Source organism: Halyomorpha halys, unplaced genomic scaffold (genome assembly GCF_000696795.3).
Source record: "Halyomorpha halys isolate HHAL.00 unplaced genomic scaffold, Hhal_1.1 Scaffold312.1, whole genome shotgun sequence".
NCBI classification, from domain to species: Eukaryota; Metazoa; Arthropoda; class Insecta; order Hemiptera; family Pentatomidae; genus Halyomorpha; species Halyomorpha halys.
The window spans coordinates 154268-179282 of NW_027105402.1; the positions used below are offsets into that span (position 1 = coordinate 154268).

Below are 25015 nucleotides of genomic sequence, written 5' to 3' on the forward strand. Positions count from 1 at the left end.
GATTGGTGATTTTTTAACCTAATTTCAGTAACTTCTATTTTAGAAAAAAAGAAAATGCACTTTACAGATCCGAAATCGGACCATCCGTTCAAGAGTAAATAGAAAAGTAAATTATAGTGCGTCCCAGGAAGGGTACATTTAGCCTTAAAGAAAATGTAGCTAATAAAGTCCTTAGGCCGTAAAAAATATGTTATATCTTATTATGGTATATCTAAGTAATACTTATAACTAGTAATACACATGTTTAACTATATAAAAAATGTATAGGCACTAACTGGACATAAAAGAATTACAATCAGTTTTATGGTTCATAAAACCAGTCTATAACATTCATAAAAGTAAGAAAGTAGCCATTTAAAGATTTATTATTTTTTTTTTTTTTTTAATGTATTTCTAAATTCTTCTGGTAGTCGATTGAACAAATATTAAATCATATAGTTTAAAGTAATTTTCCCAAATTTGTTGTTAGATGATGGCTTGATGATTTTTTTTTCTAACATTTTGTATATAACTACTTTCATTTCTACAGTTCAGTACATTACAGTTCATGAATTTAAGTATGATTTTGTAGTTTAGGTCATATAGTTGCAACAACTTTATGATTTTCTGCAGTATTACAGCTCTGCGTTATTGTTTTCAAAGTTTGATTTTGTAGATCAGTAAGTTTGATAATTGAATATCAGCACTAGCACATTAGCCTTCGTTCTCATATCTTAATACTGACTCAAATAATGATTTTACACCATTGTTGAGGCTGTTTAGTTAAAATAATAAATAAGATTATAAATTTTAGTATGAGCATACCCATAATTTCTTTAATACATTTACTATATGGGATTTCTAAAAAAAAAATGCATTATCTACAGAACAACTAAATATTTATATTTGTCTACAAACTTTTAATATACGACAATATATACAGGACAATAATGTGAAACATGAAAAACTTAATGACAAATAATCTTAACTAAATTTTTTTGGAATGGAAAACTAGTTGTTTTTTGTAATTGGTCAGTGGCTATTTACAAGTTGGCCGATTCGGTTTCACCGGCGTCTAATATATTTTTAAAAAAACAAGAAAGTCGGTCCATCCGTTCAAGAAATAATATTTATTTGTATTTTTAAGTATTTGGACTATTCTTAACATTTTTCATTTTTCCTATATCTTCAAAAACTCTGGTGATAATTATTATTATAAATAAATACTCAGGAGAAATGAAATCTCTGATCGGCTGCCATTTTAAAACGAAACGATGGATGTTAAGAGTTTTAAGACACCTGTATGTGAATTTGGAGTTACATCTCACAAAAAAAAATTTGCTAAATAAATTTATTTTATCTTTTTAAAAAATGTATATGCAAATCAAAATTACAAGGTTAAAATTTTATACAATGTCTTTGTAAAACTTTTACATGCTTATATAATATGCTTATTATCTCATCATGTGAATCGTACAACCTTCATCTGCTTTGAATTCCTAATGCGAGCGTCTTCTGTTTACCAGCATACATTTCTAAATTACCCAATAGTTTGTTTCCTTAGCTTGTAAACATTTCAAAATTGGAAATATTCCATTAATTAACATATATTCTTACAGTTTATACTAACTAGTTAAAAAATTACTAGAAATATTTATCATCAACGATAACGCTTATTGCATTGATCCTCTTCTAGGTGCTTAATACAATTGTATCTACTCCTTCGCACTTCCTTGTCTTTCAATGTACCTATTAGAGAATGGTAACTAACAATGAGTCCATAAACCTCTTTCCTAATCGTCTAATCAGATTACGACATGAAACAGAACTGTTAGATGACATGATTTCATAACAACTTGCGAAAATTATTCAATGGAAATTTAATTGAACTAGATCTAATTAACTCATCCTAATATTTTAAATTAGGAACAGTTTTCTTCCGTTATCCTTATGAATGAGATTGCTTGAAAGTAAAAAAAAAATTTTTTTTTTTGTTTTTTCTTACAATCACTAACAATAAATGCCCGAAGGCAATACAAGTTATATTGTATAATTGTACACATTATGATATTCTTTATTTTTTTATAAAAAACATATTTAGAAATTAATTAAAAAATTATTTGACATGATATTAATCCCAGAAAACATCATTATTTCAAATATCCTCGAGTTTTACTTAAAATCAAATTTCTTTAATTAGAAGAGTTATGCAAATCAAGTATTAGGAATATATTTTTATTGAATGAAACAAATCTATTGAATTAAGTGTGAGAAATTATTATAATATAGTATTATTATTGTTAGTTTGTTTTTCCCAAGTTGATTAATCACATGAACTATGTCTTTTTTCTTGTTAAAACTATCTTATAATTTAGATCCTTACTTACGCCGCTGGCAAATTTAACGTTGTTTCGTAAACTTGAATAAACAAAAAAAAAAGATATAGTCGTTGTATATATATATATAAATATTTAGAATTATTTGTTTTGTGTTTTTGTCAATGTAATTTTTTCAAAAAACATTGTTTTTGATATAAATGCTGTATGAAGTAACCTTCAATTTAATATAGTTTTGTTTGATTTTTATTTTCATACTAATATGGATAATTGCAGATAGCAAAACACTGCATCCTGTTATTGTGTTATTGTTGTATCCTGTTTGGTTTAGTAAAAAAAGTCAAGATACAAAAGGTTTTCTAATATTATGTTATTATTCTTACATCATGTTGTTAGTTTCTTAGTAGTTTTCTAATATCATGTTGTTATAAAGGCTTTCATGTAATTTTTGAAAATGTTATATTAAGGCTAAAAACTTTATATTATTGAATTCAACATATTACATGCAATATACAAGGAAATTTATTGTAAATGTTAATTGAAGGGTAAGTACAATGAGAGCATTCTTTTCATCTAGACCGAGATTAATTAAATTAAATTAATATTTTGAGTAAGAATTAGATAAGGCAGAAATTAATCACATAACACGTAATAAACAATAAACACTGAATAATCCTTATTAATTGACGCAAAAGTAATTCAGTTACGTGACGTTATATTTTTTTTTTTAATATTTAAAATAATGTTTTTTTAAGGTCTTTTCCTTAAAAACTCTTTACAAAAAAATATATTATTTACTAATATATATTATTAAGGGTAAGCATTACGACCGTCAAAACAATTCGAAACTGAGTTTTCGACTGAAATACAAGTTTCAGAATCCCAGTGTTCAATTTAACAAGTATCGTAAATGTCGAATACCTACATTAAAAATAGCATTAACAAAAAAGGTTTAATAATATTTATACTTCTTTTGTGATATTTACTGCGAATGATAATTAACGTTTACTAATTGTAAATAATATTTAAATTAAAATAATTATTACTTGCATTACTTTATACACAGAAAATATTACTTATAGACAAGTAATAAAAGAATGTAGTATTATCGATTGTTTTATTTACCTAATAAAAAATTTTAACAATAAACAAAATTGAAACTTTGAGATGTAACTGGTTCATTAACATGGTATAATGTTAAGATCGTTAAATAATTATGTTGCCTCAATAAATCCGTCACGTGCATACAAGATCAATATTTTATTGTCCATCTTTCTTTTCATCCCCTTCCGCTTATAACAGCATTGTCATCCCCATATATCTTTCATTTTCCGTTAATAGAATGTCTAAAAATGATTGATTAAAAAGTATAATTCATGGAACATGAAGTGCTCTAAGGTTCTTGTATTTTGTAAGTATTTGAATGCTTCTTGTTGATAAATATAGAGTAACTTATTATTTATATCTCAAAACCTATTAAAATTAAAATTTGTATAAGGTTGAAATCAACCCAACTTCATTAATAACGGTACCTAACAAAGTATTTCTATATATGTAACTAATTTATAATTTTCTGGTTATTTCTTAACAAGTTACTTAGTAGCACAAGGGTTTTTTATATATATGTGTCGTTCCAGTTTACATATTCACTACCTTTCAATCATTTTTGGAATTTATATTTTATGTTTGTTGGGTCATAACAATAGAATTAATTTTATATTTTGATAGGTATCAATAATTTCCAACCTTTCTCCTGCTTTTTTCCAGCGCACCAATTTAATTTACAATTTAGTACTTTTTATTACGGATTTTTAAGATCAAATTTTAAGATGCATTTTTTTTTTTATTCAAGCCGTCCTATAGGAATCTTATTATATTTAGCATTTCATCATATATCTTTAAAGCTAATTATGTAGGTAGTCAATTAATCCTTCAGTAAATTAGTCCGTTATGTATGGAGTTATATCTGTTATGTATTGTTAACTTATTGGTAATAAAATGACGGTTCTTTCACTTGAAATTATATAAAACAATAAGAAAAAACTACCCATTGTCTTTTAAAAACGGGTGACATTGATTACTATGGGCTTAGAAATATTATTCACACAAGTGTTAAATTGTACATATTAAAACTCAGCAACCACTGCAGGGAGTAAGCTGAATTCAGATAGAAGGAAATCATACAAACTAGAAGACCTACATAGAACACATAATTCGAATATTCCGACAAAGATACTATAATGAGACAAGCCTTTTAATATGTTCTCGAATATGGTTAAGTTGCTACAAAAATATTTAAATTGGATATTTCGTTTTATACAGCTTTTCCTTAGGAAAAATAAATTAATCTTGATAACAGGTTTTTTTCCTCTTTATTGTGTATATTCATTCTGTCATGTATATTCAGACATTAGTAATCAGAGATCTGAAAGCAGATTCACACCACATTTACAGAGATACATAAATAAAATGATGAAAAAATAATAAATAGGAAAAATATTTTTCCGGCACTTCCCTCTCAACTGTTGTGTAGAAAGCCAGTGAAGGCCGAGAGTAGTTCTAGCCACAGACGCTCAAGACTTGAGTGGAAAATTTTACCATTGCCAATAGGTCATTATTTACCAATAGAGAATTATTTACAATAGGCCTTGTGGCGTTTCAACATTCGAGGAAGAGCTTAGGGATGACTGATGCTAGATAATCAAGGATTGTTAAAGGGGGAGTTATGTTAGGTAAAATAGTATAAAGAATTTAATATTTTTCGTAGGACTTAGGACTGATTGGATACGTTTGATGCAAGAATGTTTAATTGTCTCTTATAGTTTTAGGCCATACATCCAAGTACAAGAGCCGGGAAGAAAAAAAGGCAGTTATCTCACCCCAATTTTTTATTACTTTAATGAAAACTAAGTATAATTACTAGTCAAAATTGATGAGTGTCAAGTATAGGTAGGGGGAATAAAACATTTAATTTTTCATTCGGAGCTCTATATCTTAAAAACTACCAACACTAGAAAATCTAAGAGAACATTCTTTAAAGAAGAGTAAATTTGCTGAAATATTATCCTTAAAAGAGCTATTTACGTCCAATAGTTTTAGTTGCTTTTTAAAAAGCAAAATTTCTTTAAAATCTACTGAAAGATTAGTAGTTAGTTCATTTATTTTGAGAAATCTATATCTCAGGAACTACGTGACGTACAGATATCTATTAGCACTCAAATTAAAACTAGTTTAATGGACTATAAAGAAGTTTATGATATTTATCTTCGTTGGAGTAATAGTTTACATGATATTTGCTAAAATAAATTGATTTATAGTTGTTCGGACAATAATATGAAAAACTTCATTTCAGAAACCATTAGACGTACAGATGTCTGCCAGCGCTCAAATTAAAGCTAGTTAAATTTACTACAAAATAGTTCAGTTTGTTTATCATTGTAGGAGTAGTAGTTTTTATGATATTTTACAAAATAAACTCACAAAATGTTAATTTCTCCTTGTTCGTATAAAATGTCGGATTTTGGAAAAAATATATCTCTAGATCCATAAGACGCACATATGTGTGCCAACACTCAAAATAAAAGAAATTTAACTTACTATAAAGTAGTTTATTACACTTATCTTCGTAGGGGTAGTAGTTTTTATGATATTCACATATGAATATAAGTTTGGCAAATATAAATTTGTCCGAACAACTATAAATCAATTTAATTTAGCAAATATCATGAAAACTACTATTCATACGAAGTTAAAGGTCATAAACTACTTTATAGCTCATTTAACTAGCTTTAATTTGAGTGCTAATAGACATCTGTATGTCAAATGGTTTTTACGATATAAAATTTTCAAAATAAATTCACTAACTACTGATCTTTCAGTAAGTCCCTTACAACATTTTTATGAAAATGCTATATCTCAAAAACTATTTAACGTAAATAACTCTATTAGGGGTCATATTTTAGCAAATTTATTCTTCTTTGTATTTTTAGTATTTTTTATCGCTTAGAAACAGACGCCATTTTTTATTCCCCCTACCTATACTTGGCAGACTCATCAATTTTGACTATTAATTATACATAGTTTTCATGAATGTGATCAAATATTGGGGTGAGATAAACGCCTTTTTTCTCCTCTTGGGCTCTTGTACTATCCAGACAGGTTTCAGTATTGTCATGTAAAATAGTTTGTTGTCTGCTGAAAGCTGAGATTTTTTATTTAGCAGTCAGTAAAATTTTCGAAATCGTAGGCGTAGAATTTTAAATAAAATTTTGATAAGTGAATTTAATAACCAAAGACTAGAAAATTTTGAATCGTCATTAATCAAACGAATCCCATTATTAACAAGCAAACCCCTCCACCGGCTTCTAGGAGGTGTTAGAATAGAACAAATCGTGAGCCTCTGAGCCATTGCGATAGTTATAAATGATAATTAAGATTATATTAAATTATAATTATATTAACAATAATTATAAATGAGAAGAGTAACATTATATTGAAAATATTTAAAGTAACTAATCAGTCATTTCTGAAACTTTAAACTTTAAGTTTCAACAGTTCATAGTAACCAAATATATTTCCAATTCATTATACCTTGTTCTTGATATCTGTGTTTCACGTGAAATAAGATAACGTCTCCTTTCCTTTATTTCATTATATTTATTTAACAATTATCAGTAGCCAGTTACAAGCACCATTTATCACGAAACACCAATAACAGTGGAGAGTACTCATTTATTATAACTTAACAATTAGGCGGAGTCAACTTCAATTAAATCTGTATTCATCAACCTCGGATACATCACATTGTTCGTCACGACTTCTAGGGGAAAAAAACTACCTTCATGTTTGCTGTACTTTCACTCCTGTAGATAACACCTCATATAGTCAAGAACAGATTCTTCAACCAAATGTGTTCTTGCAGTATAAACCAAATCATACCGATTGTCAGAGCGTAAATGAATAGGTAGTCTATAATTTCTAGGGATTTTTCACATATCCAATTAAACACTTTAGAAAAAACACCCATGGTGAGGTTATAACGCTTCCCTACGTATAGTGAATAATTAACATATGTGCTAGCTTTAAACTAAAGTACCCTGGGCAGTTTTATTTTTCGGTATGTTACGATGTTATAACATGTTGCAAAGTCTTTGTTTATTAATTAATTTATTGCTTCAATTTCTATTTCTAGCAGAACACATGCAATAAGTTACGTTTTGCAGAAAACTTATAGAGGTTAATATGCAAGAACAGTGAACAGAAAGAAGACTGGTTAATGTCTATAGTATTTCTAAAAAAAAAATAAGTTTTTTTACCGATTATAACAAAATATATTCATTTAGCCACAACCATCTTTATTAAATCATTTTAAACATCCAAGTTTTCGGTCGATATAAATTTTATTTATATAATTTTTATTCGACAATCTTAATTTTATTTAACAGCCTCATCTTAGTCACTAAAATATTTCAAGCATTTCGTCGTGAAACATGATTGAACATTTTTTGTGAATTGAATTTTTTTTTTTTTAATATCTGATTCCTTAATGATAATTTATAAGGTTTCCAAAAGAATGTCCAGAAAATTTCTTTTTTTTAAATAATAATTTTGATAGTAATTAATGGAAGTAAAAGATAGGAACTGGTAAAGATGACCACTCGACGCAGTCTGTTAAAATAATAAGAAAATTAAATCCTATGTTACAAATAATAGTTCTGATAATGATTTTGTATAAGGGTGGAAACAAATCAAATCCACGTTACTCCTAATAAAAGATCTCTGAACTTCTTGATTTTTTTTGAAGTGCAGTAGGTACCATGTTTACAGCCTCATCCTTAAACTACTTAATAATAGTAGATTAATAAAACAAATATACAATGTATAATTCGAAATCAACTTTAAATTGTTCACTATATTCAGCACAATATCAATTGTTGTTAAGGTGAGCATAGTATCTGCTGTAGTTATTATGTTTACACTCACTAGGTCTATCATGACAGTATCTACTGTGATAGCAGCATTGTCGCACTAGATCTTGTATAGCGTGAAGCTACGCACCTTTACAAGTTTACAAAAACTTCAAATCGCACCAAATTCATAACAAGATAACAGACATTATTCCACTCAATGGGGTGGATGCCAAAGTTAGATGCTTTGTTTTCTATTTCGTATATAGGCGGAAATGGTTTGGGTAGATTGAGGTAAAGAACGGTCTAGAAGGACGTAGGCAGGTTTTGGCCTGTGGATGGCTCCATGTCTTCATATCCTCCATGACGAACACTGGCGCTGAGACGGCTCAATGAGGAACACGCAACGCTTCATGCCAAGGACAAATTTCCTTCATTATAATTTAATAATAATTTTACACTTGCTTACTGGTGTTCCTCAGAATACTATCTTTGTTAAAATCTTGTTTCCAGTTTATGAAACTATTTTCTCAAGTACTTTTCTTTTAACGACTGTTATTAGAACGAAACGCGCATAACAATAAAAGTGAATAATGGCGCATTATTCTTTGTTGTTTTACAGATTATTTATCCTCATAACTCACACTCATGTTCCCGTCCTTTGGATTAGTCTTATAGGATGCTGTATTTCTACAGTTACTTTTCTCGGAAAACGCATAAAAGTAATAACATTGCACTTTTTTATTTGTTTTGCTCATATCTCGAAAACTATTTATTCTTTAACAATATAATCTATTCAGAACATAAAAACTGAGGAAATTTCAATGTACACAAGTCATCGTCAATCACACGGTTTAGGCACTAAATCTCTTTTAAATATCGCCAAACTCCGACAGAAGAGCCTGAAAGGTGATTTCACATTTTAAAAAAATGAAAATATTTTACTTAAATAATTATATGTATTATTTTTTTTATAGTGTAACCCAACTTATCCGGCCTAATCGGTACCAACATATTGCCAGATAAGCAGGAAAGCTTATTAATCTGTAATGTATAAAAGTAGATCACAATCTCCCAAGAGGAAATCATAATACAAAAAAGGCCATGCTTTCTGGCCGGACCCACCCCACTAAGACCCCCAGAGAGTGATAGTCCTTTATCACTTTTGAAATATTTGCTCATAACGGAAATAAGAGACTTTAAAATAGTTGAATCGAGCAATATTTGAAATTGGAACTGGAGTTTTATATAACATCTTAGAATTATAAATAAGAAAACTAAACAGACTTCATCCTTAATTCAAAACCTACATTTCTAGAAAGAAAATAACAAAAACAATTATAATGTAAATGCAATTTGTTTATTTGTATACTTGTAATATTGACTAACGATATTTTATTTTATAGACATAGTACAGCATAGATTAGAGCTAATTGAAATGTTTTTATAGATTTAGAAGTATAATTGCACGATATCAGAAAATTATAAATCTTAAGTGAACTGACCTCTGATAAAATCTGACTGTATTTTGACGTGATTTCACATCGGAAGTTTAAATTTCTAAATACATTGCGAAGGATAATCTCAATATAGTTCTATAATTACCGAACTTAGCCATAGTTTTCTTTTGATTGTTTACGCTTATTTTACTATAAACGAAACTGGAAGTACCATCCTCAAAAAATTAAACTTTATTGCAGAGGAAAGGTCACATATTTCGATTATTTTATTATAGTATGTTACCATATTTTTATTTAAATCAATATTCTATAAAAATTTAAGGTACACAAAATTTCCTACATAATGTGTATTTTTTCTTTTTTGGGGGAGGGGGAGTAATCTCCGACGACGATAGAGAGCACTTTAAATATTTATACCATTGGAGATACAAATGGGGCGTTTTCAGGAAAAATGATAAAATTTGTTTTCTCAATGTCTTTGGAATGCTGAAATATAAGGCACTTCACTATTCCTTAGTTCCAGAACGAAAATAAAAAAAAAAAAAAATCTGAAATGTTGTATCTTTAAATTTTGGTTATAGCTTGAAAACTAAGCATTTGATGATATACATTCAATAAAAAATCAAATCAGGTAAAATACTCTTCGAAATGCTTAAAGTATAATATTCTCAAAATTCCATATAAATCTTTTTAATCATCCTAATCCTTTGGTTCAATCCTTATCTAGTTCCATCCATCCCTAAAATCCACCTCGAAGTTTGAACTTGGCAGGGGCCAAGAGACTTATTGTAAATGAAAATGGACAATTTGAGTTCTGGTAGTGGTCAGATTCTTTACTCAAGTTGAGTGTTTGCGGCTTTAGCGCACTTGCTCAGCCTCCACTGGCTTATTACCAGTGATGCGGCGAGAGGGATGCGCTGGGATCTCAAAGAGCTCTGCTCTACCTCTCATACGTAGGGGATAGATTGGGCTCAGGGATCCTCAGATCGATAGTGTAAATGTTATATATAAGAATGTAAATGCGACTGGTGATTATTTTAATAATTTATTTTCTCAAGTCCATAATTTGATTATGTTTATTTTATTTATCCTTCTGTTATAAAGCGAGAGATTTTAGTTATTTTTATTTAATTAATTTTTTTTTTTTATCATTTATTTTTATTCTTATGTTATTTTATTTTAGTATGGATGTAATCAATAATCACTATTACTTTTTGCACTGTGATACATTGTAATATTTATCAATAAATAAAAAGAAAAAAATCATAATATATTATTTTTAAAATAGATAGATTATATTTTCGACCAACCTGGAACTTTGCGGTTTTCTTTGGAAAATGTGAAAAACTCGGGATTTGTTTGATTTTGCCCCAACAATATGTTTGAAAACAATTATTTTACAAATATCAGGTATTTGCTTCCTTGGCCTAGGGAACTTTTGCTCAGATAACCGAATACGCCTTTCTCAAATGCGCTATAGTAGTTTTCTCGCAAGAAAACCTTCACAACATTTACAAAATTAATCATAATTTACACATCTTGTAGAAAATTTGCTTCACCTCGCATTCGTGTTCAGCTACCCGAAACATTGGGTAGAGTGTGAATAAAAACGTTTTCCTTCATTGAGTAGAATATTGACCTTCTCACTCTCACCGACACTCTACTTAAGGTAATATTGATAGGAAATAGTTATCGCGTTCTTATCAGAGTCTTTACAAGTCATCATGTTTACTTACAGTTTTAATGACTCCTCAATTAAGAAAAGATTTAGAACAAACTAATCAACAACAAATAAAGTTGTGACTGTTAAAATATTAAAATAAGGAAATTTGAAGTTATAATAGGTGAGTGTTTTCATCATTAATTCTTAATAACCGACGTAAAAAATTGCTTTGACAGTAAATTTTACTGATACTAACCAACGATCAATCAATATGCAGGTTTCTTGAAAACTAGAATATTAAGTAATGTTAGATAGTTCTATTTTCTATTTTTTTTAGTTGAACTAAATGTGTTTTTCTTTATATTATAGCAGTAATTTATCTTTGAGTCTCAGAATAAAGAAATTCTTACAAACTGAGAGAGAGTGACATTTTAATTTTTTTTTTCAAATATTAAGTTCTGTAAATTAGGTGAATTGTAGCATAGAAGGTAAAAAAGTTTTGGACAAGTGAGTAATTAGTTGGAATTAGAATTAGTTAGTAGTTTTCTCTCTATTTTCTAAAATGTGGTTCAGATTTCAAAGTTTAAATTATATCGTATATTCTTAACACTGTTCGCATAATATTCAACAACAATTGTTTGTAATTTTACTGTTGTTACCTTAATCGAAAAATCTGAAGAATCCATTTCTAAAGAAAAAATAGAATTACCCCGTATTTTTTTAAAAATTACTATTCAGCTCTATAACTAGAATACGAATCTGAAATTCCTTTATTCCCAAAAATTCTTCTCTTTATAAATTCCTTAAAATTCGCGGTAAAAAAAATTAAATACAACTTCAATTGAACCAAACTAAACCTGAGTTTTAATATCCGAAAGTTTTATTTTTATTGTATCTAACTATCATACTTTTATGATGGCTAATAATATGTTATGAAATTATATTACCTAGTGTTAAGAGAAATTCATAATTGTAATTACACTTATTAAGAATTAAACATCCACTTTAATAGATCTATTAAAATCAATTTTAATTGATATTTGATTAGATCGGTTGTAAAACATGGTTCAAGACATTTACTTTGAATTAAAGTTCTTGGCATCATTGGATTCTTTATGGCTGATTCCGTAGATTAAAAAATATCGGTATAATTTTTGGGTTATGAGTTTTTGTTTTTTCATTCACCAAGTAAACTAATTTTTTTTTCAGAATCGTATTTATTAAACATAATTTAAAGCACGTGAAAGCGATGCCAAGAATATAATTTTTATAGAAACTCTCCCTTCACACTGTCTTAAAAATTCAAGATGCTGACAAATTTTATGTGAGATTTTATGCGACTTTGAGTTAGGGGTGTAGTATATTTAGATATTTTCCAAAGTTATCATCATTTTCATCTAATACATTTTTTCTGCAGTTCTATCGATTTTAATTTTTTTAGTATTATTTCATATTTCTTACTTTGAATAATAATTTACCGTATTTAAAAAGTAAATTATTTATGATAATCTAATTCCGATAATGCTAATATGATATTTTGTATTGATACAAAAGCTCTTGGAATGAGATATTCATAATATGAAAATATCTGCGAACCAAGTTCTGAGGTATAGATTGGTCTCGCTTACCTACCCTCCGCTGGTGAAACCGGTTTTCATGAATTAGAATTTCAGTTCTTCTTTTTTTCAGGTGCTTGTGTTGTTTTATATGTTATTCAGTCGGGTCCTGGATAGATTACAACTCCCTCGTCGCTCGGAGTCCAACTTGTTCAACTAATTATAGTAAATTTTAAATAATACAAAACATCTCTGGCCTTTATAACTACCTTCGCTGAACTGATGATGAGATTATGTACTTATGAGGAGAAGATATCTACAGGTGGCTGATTTAATATAATTTAAATAATTGTTCCTTGCTTGTCTTTGCCCCTGAATATTTCTTTTGGCAGCTCCGAACCACTGAACTTTGAGAAAATTTAGTTTGTAAATTAATAACAGAATAAGAATTCCCTGAGTTGAGCGGGAATCTAACCTCAATGGCGACCAACATAAAGGGAACATTATTAAATTACTCTAGCTTTTGTAAGTCTCTTCGTGAACAATCTGAGGTTTAGATTAGGTAAGAGTAAAGTTTATAACTATGCTTGAATAACTCTAGTGAGTTGCTAAAACAATATGCACGGAATGAAACCACTTATATCTAACGTATTTTAATGATATTACAAAAAAAAAAAAAAACAGATATATAGAAATTTTATTTTAAATAAAATTATTATTTTTTATCAACGGCTACATATTAACGAAATAATTAATAGGAATTTATGATAGATAAATACTTTGAAAAAATGAAAGGCGATATCTGTTCCTTCTTTAATTACTTATAACACAATTATAAACAAAATTTGTTGATATTTAAATTCAACCTTTGTACCACAATTACAAAAGCTTCCATTCATTTTATTAAACATTTTTTTCCCTTATTCGCAAATAAAGAGATTTCTATAAAAATTTAATTAATCCATTTCTCAAAAGTAAAGGATTTATTGCCAAAAAAAATTCAACAGCTAAATTGTGTACATTTTATTTCAAAACATAAATTTTCCCTTGATAAATTCATATTACAGGTAAACATTTAAAATAAAAATGAAGCTTAGCTGTATGAGATATTCCCATATTATTTTTTTAATAATAATTTTCCAAAAGTGGAAAACTTTGTTTTACGCTAGATTTTTTTTGTAAAAATGTTTTAAAACAAAACAAGAAACGAAAAATAAACATTTTCGGTTTTTGTTTAATCAGTTTAAATGTCAATCATCAACTATTGTTTTATTGTTCTCTCTTTGACTACTTCCCCTTAATTTTAGTTATGTGTTCATTATCTTGAATTATTCTGTATGTCTTTAGTGTATTTGTTTATCAGAATTTAAGACATGAGTGGATTAAGATGTTAAGAGGCAGTTTAGGAAAGATACAGATTAATACTTTGAAGAGTAATTCTACCTTGCTTGTTTTATTTTTGCAAATCGTTAGTTTTTGTAATTTTTCAGAAGCTAATAATTAAATTTTCAGTAAAAAAATTTGAAGTAAATACATTTTAAATTCAATTTTTTTCAGAATCATATGTTCGTAAAGCGACTCGCGGCACGTTCAGTCGGAATGTAAATGAAACCGAAGGTGGACGTTCATAATAAAGTCAAACTAATAATATTAGTCTTGTAGATTTATCATAATTCAATTACAATGACTTGTACAATAGTAACTTGTACATTAGTATTTCTTAATTCCTGTAATATCACAAATAGTCATCCCTATCGTAAAAAAAAAATAAGTATTAGTATTATTACCACAGTAATTTCAATACTTGTAATATGAACTAATACTATCAGCTTTCATTATAAAACAGGGCCCAGATTGTACGTCTAAGACGCATAGATAATGGACAAGATCTGATCATCCAAATTTGAAGGATTTTGAGGAGAGGAAAATCTGGACGATCTTTGGTTTTACTGTCATTTCGACTGACCATTAACATAACACCTTCATTCAATCATTTATTCAATTATTAATGTATATAAATAATATTTCCCTCCCATTTTCCTTATTGTAAAGTTAGTTACTTGTCAGGTGACTGAGGCCAAAACTATAGATCGGTTCAGGGGAGTGGCATAACCCTACTCTCCTTCATAGTAAAAGTGAAGCTAAAACGCCCACGCTCACGAAAGGAAGGTTGTCGTTAATAGGAATATCCGCCATTGTAATCTAAACTTGAACAGAAGGCAGCCAGGGATTGGCTCTTACTCTTCCCCTACTCCACTACTACACCCCTGAAAGGCACATTAGGCCCAACTTTTTGGCTTCACATTTTCTACCAGCTTACCTCCTTATTATACTCCCTCCTCTAAGAGATCAATAACATTTACCAAATAACCTAAAAATGTTTTGAAATCCTTTGAACCCAATAAGCAATACATTTGTTATGTATAGGTACGTGTAGTCTGTTGGCTAGGTTAGTTTTTTTTCTGAACAGCTACCTTACTGTTATGGAAGTAGAAATTTTTTCTTCAAGGTTCCCCTAATAATTTCAAATCCTTTCTAATTACGAACTGGTTCACATTCCATAAGTGGGTGCATAACAACCTTGTACACCGTTAGCAGGTAAATGTCAAAATGCAAACTTAATGGTTAAATTAATTTGAACCTATGAACAAATATATGGATGATAGACTAAATAATATTTTATTCCAAATCGATGTGACAAAATATTTCTTGCTTTCTATAAACGTTTATATTTAAGGGTTTCTAATGAAGTTGAAAATTTTGAAAAAATGCAAATCTGATTTGCTTTTTGCTTTAAATAATTTGTTTGGTCAACTTTTCTGTCTTTTTTTTTTTTTTTGTGATTTGAACTCATTAAAAGCAATCTTAATATTGTTTATAAGTGAAATATTGTTTCATTTCTTTTAGCCATTATAGAGAGAAGACTGAGTTGTATTGTTATCATTATATCGATGTTAATCTTCATTGCTTACCTATTGAAAGAAAAATGATTTATTTATTTTGGCTGAAGCTAATGGTAAATATTTAAAACTTAGCTATAAATTTTGTGACCCGGAAAATTTACTCTTTGTATGATTACTTCAAAATATATTTTCAAGGGCCACTAAAGCAGTATACTTTAGTTCCGGAAAATATCTTAATCCTATTGAGATTTATAGAAAAAGAAGAGTGTGCCAATACTTTTGGCATTATCATTATTATCATCAGAGAATGATGGCTGTGCCAGAGAGAAAGTGAAGATGCACAAATGGTGGACATGATTTCCCATATGAAATCATGAGGTTTTTATAGTGCATGAATATGGGACAGTGGTCCCGAAACGTTGTACAATTGTCATGAATAAATAAATAATAATTTACTTCAAATGATGGAAGTGATTAACCTCAAGAAATTTTAAAAGAATTGACTCACCAGACTTCCTAGAGAGATAATCCAGATTAGTGAGTATTCATTTATTGAGGACTCTGCGAAATAAATATTGACTGATCCAGGTGGGAATCGAACCCACAACTTTCTGCACAATACGTGCTCTGAAACCCTCACCTCCACGCTCAGCTATCAGACCCTCATGTATTGTAAAAGACTTTAAAACTAACTAGAATAGTTATAAAAAAATAAAATAAAGCCTACTTTAATGGAAACATCATTTGATTTTGTATACATTTAAACTAATTTAGTACATCAGCAATTTTTTTTCTCGTCTTAAAGAAAAAAAAAAGTATGATAACAACATACAGAATCACTAAAGTTATATAAAATATTTTTTTAGGCATCGATACGAATATTTGGGACTTGTGTCCAATATTTTTGGACACAGAATCACTAAAAATAATTTGGTTGAAATCGGTTATTTTCCTCACTGTCTGACAATTGTGTATTTATTTCATTTGAGAAGTGTGTGAGGAAAGTGACTGAGAGCCAATTAGAGGTAAACGCTTGTTAGGATGACCTAGTGTGGAACCTAGCTTGTGTCAGCCTTGGTAGCAACGGCCATAACCTAAGGATCTGGGGCGATGTGTCACTGCCTTGACTTGCGGAGTTCCGAAGAGCACTGCCGATTTAATTACAAGACCGGAGTATAAATAATATCTGTTCTACATCCGGAATTTTATATCAGTTGAATTTTCCTGAGTTTGAACAAATTATCTAAAACTTGACTGTTATTTTTTTAATTATTCTTAAACACGCATTCTTGAACTTTTAAAATCTTTGTTCTTATAAGTAGACAACAATTTACGTAACTACAAATTGCAATCCACGGTATAATTTTAATTATTATTAGCAAAAATGCCGATATTAAAATCATCAAAAAAAATTCATCCTAGAAATTTATCATAATCCTCTCATCCATATTTCATTAAAACTTAATGCAATAAATCGATAAATTTAGTTAAGTGCTAGTGAAAATATGTTCTGTATTGTTTTTGTTGTTAGGGATTTTCTGGCTGCAACTTTTTTAAATATTTATTTATTGCTATTTACAACTGTACATTAACTCAACTCCATATGTCCAGATTGGCCTTATTACAGTCATGTAGATTAGTCTTTTGTAATGTGTTGGAAGTTTGGACCGTTTATATAGTAAGTGCTGTAATAGTCGAAATCGACGTGCAGTTTCCTGTCTTTTCACTCTTGTGTGAGGATTCCAGGTTAATCGTTTGTCCAAATGTAGTCCAAGGTAGCGGATCTGTTCGACAGGGGTAAGAGTAACATTATTAAATGAAACTGTAGGACAGTCGGTAGGTTTACGACGAAGAGTAAAGGTGATTTGATGGGATTTGTTGGAATTTATCTTAATCCTCCAATTAAGATACCATTCTTCGAGGGCTGTGATGTGGGATTGGAGATTTTGGGACACAATTAATGGTTACAACCTTAAGCTGGTTGTTGAGTCAAAAGTTGATTTGACTCAATCAATTGAGCTTTCTCTATGATTTTTTATATTAATATTAAATACAATAAAATTACCTTAACAAGTTAAACATTTGCCACTCTTGGAGTGGACCTCATACATTTGTACTTTTGCTATGTGCTCAATCCAGCTCTATTTAAAACCAAAATAACATCGGAACCTAGAGAGTCAACGATACATATTATGTATGACATTTTGTAATTCATCACTGAAAACGCTTCACTTTAGGCAACTGAGGAAGTAAGAGTACAATCTTGCTTATTCAGAAGGGTGCATAATTTATATATATATATATATACTTTATAAATAAAGTATGCAAATTATAGTCCAATTTTTTAACCTTTCATAAATGATAACATTGGTCTATACTTACGTAAGTTTTGACGAACTTCCATTCTTAGCGGTTCGAACTCAGTTGATCGAAATAAAGATGATGTAATATAATATAGACTATATTATAATAGATATATAATATAATAGAGACTTGTGGTTGTGTCCAGAAATAGTCTATTAGATAAATACCAGAGAAAAATATTATAATTTATAAAAAAAAAAGAAGCATAGTTTTGGAGAATTGAAAAAGATTTTCCACTTATATGTTGACCTAAGTCCAGCTGCAAAACAGGTGCTGCAGGATATAAATGTCTTCCAGAAAACAACCGAAATGCCATGGATGGCAGTTTTTTTTATACATATCACTGTTTACATATAAATGAAAATTAACCGATTTATATTTTTTATGACGGTTAAAATGTTTTTTATTCTTTATTTATTAATGTCTTCGTTTGCTATGCCTATTTTTTTTTTTTTACTTATTTGTACTTTTTTATGTCGTTAACGGTCTAAGATAGAAGTATAGTAATCAATCAATTTTTCTTTATGGAAACTTTACTCAATTTATGTCTTAGGATCTCTTGATTCCAAGATAAAAAAAAAACAAAAACATTAACAAATGTTCTGTTGACTCTTTCTCAGCAAACTTTAAAGATACTTAATATTTTCAGATCCGTGAAGTATTTTGTACTTCTGAATTTGCTTTGGATACTAAATGCCACAGTTTTGTATTTGATGTTGTGTTGATAGGATGTACTGGCATCAATCCAAAATAGTCGGATAATTCCACAAATATATGATTTATTAATGAAAATACATATTTTTTGTATTTTAATTATTAATATTATATCAGCTTCTGTCGTCTAGTGTAGAAAATATATCAGAATTTTAAAAATTATAAATATTATTATTAGCAATATATCAGAGATTGGACGATAGTATGCACAGACAAACCTTTGATGTAGATTGCCTAATAAAAAATAAAAAAAATAAAATTGTAGAGAAAAATGTTTCAACAAGTAATTCCGTGGTTATTGATTATTTGATCAGTTTTATTATTAACTGTTAGTTTTTATTGACTGCTTATTTATTCTAAAAAACAAAACAATAAGATCCGGTATAATTTTCGATATGTTCGAAGTCAAATAACCTTCGATGAATTACATCTATAGATGCAATCTCAGTTTCTTTCTTTTTCCCTGTTTTTTTTTTTTTTTTTATTGTCTAAACAGTTTCTGGAATGCACCTGCGGTTTTCGCTCCGAATACATTACAGCTTAGTGGCGCAGATAGTTCCATACATCCAAGGGCAAAGAGTTTAAATCGTGATGCTCCGCCTTCTATGTAATGTGTGTATCCATGAGTCAGTACTCGTCATCTTCAATAATAGCCTAAGGTGAGGCCGAAGGTTGAACGAGGTTGGAACAGTCAAATCGGATTGCACTAAAAGAATTGAGGAAAACTGACCGTGAGAATATAAAATTTCAAAAATATCCTAATCATTTAAGTCGAAAGTGTTTGAACTCTTCTTCAAGGACGTAGCATTGAACAGACTCATGACTAAGTGTAATCAATGTACGATACGTACCAATTAAATCGTCCCCACAGACTTGAAAGGCAGTAATTTTGCTCCCAAAAGATTTTGTTTATTTATCTCCCTTAGGCTGGATTTGTGTAATATGTGTAATAATCTCATGTTCCTGGAAGGGGCTAGTCTTTATCTCAACGTCGCCCCGCTTTGGAGAATATTACAAAAGAAACAACAATTTAGTATTATTTGGTCTTCCTAGTACTTACTTCGCTCTATTTCCAATGCCTTGTAAATTTCTCTTAATTTGTTTAAACCTCATAATAATAACAAAGGCTAAGCGAACACGAAGGTTCGATTCCGATACCACCAATTGTTCTCTACATAAATCTGTCTAGTGACGTCCCTTCAAACCCAAATCTATTAAATCAGTCCAAACGGAATCCGCCCATTTACGTTTCAGTCTACCATTAACTTATCCTTTTTTGGTCCGATGATTTTAAGTAACAATTTATTTTTAAAATTCTTAAGGCACAGTTCATCCCTTAGTTTAAGAGGCAACATTTCGCATCCATAAAGTACAATGGGATGGATAATAATTTTGTAAATTTTAATTTTTAAGTTTTTTGAACTAACCAATTTGTAGATTGAAAAATAACAAGCATATTTCGCTTTTCACTTTTTATTGCCTCATCAATTTCATTTTTTCTTGTTACAGTAGAAAGATGAAATCCGATCACTCAAAATATGAAGTGGACTGAGAAAATGGAGAGGACATTCTCAGTAAACCCTCCACTTCAAATTTTGAATGATCAGACTTCAGAAATTTCTCCATAATCCATCTGTCATATCCTCAATCTAATCGTCCTTCCTTTTGACTGACCGTGTGAGGATCACTAAAGAAAGATATTAAAACCAGAAAAATAGTAAACACTATCATATTTTGTCTTAATCGAAGCCATAATTAATGACAAGTAACAATACGTTGAGAGATCTATCACAATAGTTACGTAATCATAGATTAGATGCCTTTAATGGAATGTTCAGTAGGTGTTAATAAATTCCATCATTATTAAGAAAGACAGAAATATTATGAGCAAATATTATTATAATTAACATTATCTGCATAAAATGTAACATTATATACGGTGCATTATGGTTAAGTGTTTGAACTGAAAGTATGAATTAAGGATTCCAAAACAAGTAAAAAATTCCATATGGAGGAATGTTGAACTTTTTATTGAGCAGAAATTTACGTCAAGAGATTTTCATTGTTTTAAATTAGTTTGGTTATTTTAAAAAAAAAAATCTGTACCACTACAACCTATGAAGAGTCAGGCGTGCAATACTTTGTTAGGAAGTTCTGTTACTAGACCAAAGGTTGTGCAAGGAGGTGATTTGGTTATAATTACGCTTGACCGCCAGATTTTACCCAATTAATGGTACCCATTTCAAGAGATTGGATGGGCATCCGAACCCACAAGATTGACTCACGGCTCCAGTCAAATATAATTATCTGCCACAGCCAATTTCAAACCTGGATTCTATGAGTTAGTAGCACAATACCTTACCCATGTATTCCAACTGCTCTATTAATGAAATCGGAACATTGACATCCAATATAAAAGTTTTCAAAATGATCACATTGAGACACTCTGTCTGCCACTAGTAGCTTTGCTTACTGAAGAGAATGTGAACAATTTTAATGCCTACTGTAAGCAATGTAATTTATTTTATTTTTATTTCTTTTATTCATTTAAAAAATTACATCCAATACAGTCGGACCAGATGACATCTATCAGTCGGTGAGAAAACAACATACAAATGACAGACACAATTATTACAATTTTGACTATTAGGGTGTTGTGGAGACTATACAATTTTTAAGCTTGATAAGTATAGTAGGAATTAATCTCAAGTGATACAACTAATAATTTACTTAACAATTACTAAAATAAAAATGAAATAATAATTATTAAAAAGAAATTAAATTAAATAAAAAACAATAATAATAATAAAAATTACTGAAAGGGCTTGGAAATGGATAATAAAGCTGCAAATTTACAATTAGTGAATTAATATAATAATGAGAATAAAACAAGATGATACAGAATGTGATAAAAATAATGATCCAATAATACTTATCACTAAGCTAAACATATACATTGCTAATTCTAATTGTAATATTATAAATAAATTATGAGGAGTCAAGAAAAATACAGACAGATATGGTCATTTAGTGAATCAAAATAAATTATTGTGAATCATAGAACTAAGAATGTACTCTGTTAAATATTTCTTTTTTTGTTTTTGATTAATTTATTAGCTCTTCTGGAAAGCGATTGGACAGATATGGTACGATATAGTCTATATACGATTACCAAATTTATTGTTATATGGTGGTTCGATAAATTTAATTTAGTTTCTAACATTTATTAGATATATTATTTCTTTTCTAAATAAATTATTAATTTTAAGAGAGTTTTTTATTTTATTTTATTTCATTTTTTAAAAAATTTTTTTTTTTTACTTATTTATTTTATTTTAGTATGTATGAGATCATTCATCAATATTACCTATTGCCCACAACTGTGTGGCAGATTGTAATATCTATCAATAAATAAATCTATCAAAAAAAAAAAAGATTACAATGTTATGATACTGACAAGTAAATAAACTACCCACAGTTAGCACTCAAATAACATTTTTACGTATGAAGGTTTCGAGGCTATCTCCTGTATGATATTAGACTTACTAAAGTTGAAATTTTTAAAAATAAATTATTATCCATAAATTTCAAGATAATTCTATGAAAATAAAGTAGTTTAGGCGGTAAAGTACCAACGATTTTAAGACTTTCTGTTTTATTATAGTGTTGCGTTATTGTTCTTAATGTTCGATTTTGTAGATTTGCAAATTTTGATAAATGACTGCCAGCACTGGCACCATATCATTCGATCTCATATCTTAATATCGATTCAAATAATGCTTTGTACGCCATTATTAAAGTTTCTCTGTTTAGTACTAATTAGAGATAATAAATTTTATATGTGCATACTCTCAATCTCTTTAAAACATTTACCGTGTGTGGTTACAAAGAAAAAGCATGAGATATAAAACTCGTAAAGATCGAATTTGCTTCATAAAAAGCTTAAAATTTGTTTATGTCCAGTAGATAAATAGAGGATGGTTCTAAAACAGATTCATATGGGCCAAGGTAAAGAAGTGTTTCCCATCGCTCATAGTTATGGGATCCTATAACAATGGGAGAGGAATAGGTCGACGATACAGCCCGTTCGCAAAAAGTTAAGTACCTATTGTGACACCCCTGTCTCTTGATGGTTCAGGGCTCTATTTCTTTTGCATGAGTAAACAGCGTTGTAACAAAAGTGAGATGCACTACAAGTAAAATAAACCTGTCCGTTAATAAACGTTTATGTAAATTTTTAAAAGTAGACTTTCCTTTGCAATTATTTTATTATGTTACATGATATACTCTCTTGAAAAGGAGAGTAAGTTTGTAAAATTATACTACGAACTGATGGTCACTGTCCAAAATATGATTAATTTTTTCTTGAAAAAATTACTTTTATAAATCTAATAAAATCACTTTTTATAGTGAAGTAGAGAAAGTAAGAAATCACTATCTAATATCAAGTTTCCGTTTGTCCCGTTTCACCCCAATTTTTGATTACTTCAATAAAACCAATGTATAATTACTAGTCAAAATTGATGAGTCTACCAACTATAGGTAGGAGGTTTAAAATATGGCGGCTGTTTCAAAACATTTAAAAAAAATGATTTTTCATTCGGAGCTCTATATCTTAAAAACTACCAACAACAATAGAAAATCTAAGAAAACATTATTTAAAGAACTGTAAATTTTCTGAAATATTAGCCTCAAAAGAGCTATTTACGTCCAATAGTTTTCGAGATATAGCTTAAAAGTCTACTTTCTTAAAAATCTACAGAAAGATTAATAGTTGGTTAATTTATTTTGAAAAATCTATATCTCAGGAACTATGTGACGTACAGATGTCTATTAGCACTCATATTAAAGCTAGTTTAATGGAATATAAAAAAGTTTATGACCTTGAACTTCGTATGAATAGTAGTTTTCATGATATTTGCTAAAATAAATTGATTTATAGTTGTTCGGACAATAAATTTGATTTATGAAAAACTTTATTTCTGAAACCATTGGAGGTTCTGATGTCTTCATAGGTACATTTTTATAGCTTGTTGTATAGTTTATAAATAAGAGTTTGATAGTCATAATCAAAGTAACACAAATGTTATTTACCACGATAGCGATTTGGATGAATATTGTTTAACTCCAGCCCCTATTTTCATAAACTGGCGGCACAACTTTGGGAGTGTATAAAAAATAAGTTTGTATCATTTGTGATCTTAAATACTTTCTTGAGACTGGTTAATGTTGTTCAAATAAATAATTTAATTTTTATCCATTATAGTCTCAACACATTTTCTTTTCTTTACAAGTCTGACGTTACGGCCAATTCGGCCATCCTCAGGGACAATCTATCACAAAACAGCTTTTATTATATGTATGATCCTCAACAATTCAAAATAATTAACAATATTATTTATAATGTATCTTACCTTAATTCAATTTTTGAACTAAATGATTTAAAAACAGAACTTCACGCAGACTATTCTGCCCAGGTCAAATCAACAATTTAATATTGTTAAATATTTTGAATTGTTGAGGATCATAGATGTAATAAAAGCTGTTTTGTGATAGATTGCCCCCTGTGGATGGCCGAATTGGCTGAAACGTCGGACTTGTAAATAAAATAAAATGTGTTGAGACTATAATGAATAAAAATTAAATTATTTATTTACATAAGTTTATACCTTTTTAGATACTTTTTTGCACAATTGTTAAATCATAAAATAAGTAAGGATTGGTCTTTTGCTAAAATCTTACTCGTGATGGTATATTTTTTAAGGTGTTCTGACGTTTCGGTAACTTGCACAATCTGCACTTTGGTTTACTCTAATTAATTAAAAAGTTAAGTAAAAACATTTAATTCGCATTTTATTTAGATTGAGTATGCAATGGCACTAAGCATAGTTTTTAGAAAAAGTATATATGTTATAACCAGTCACATTTCAATACTTCCTTACTTCTATGATTCCCAATAATTGATTTTGATTCACCAAATGACCATACCTGCCTGTATTTTTTCTTAACTCCACATAGTTTATTTATCATATTACAATTTGTATTAGCAATGTATGAGTGTGCTTAATAATAGATATTATTGGATCCTTATTTTTGTCATATTCTGTATCATCTTGTTTTATTCTCATTATTAT

General features: G+C 29.0%; 1 protein-coding gene across 1 annotated transcript in view; it reads left to right on the plus strand.

Moving 5' to 3' along the window:
• The window catches only part of LOC106681155 (superoxide dismutase [Cu-Zn]), a 78754-nt gene that overhangs the window by 28407 nt on the left and 25332 nt on the right, over positions 1-25015 (plus strand). The window lies entirely within an intron of this gene.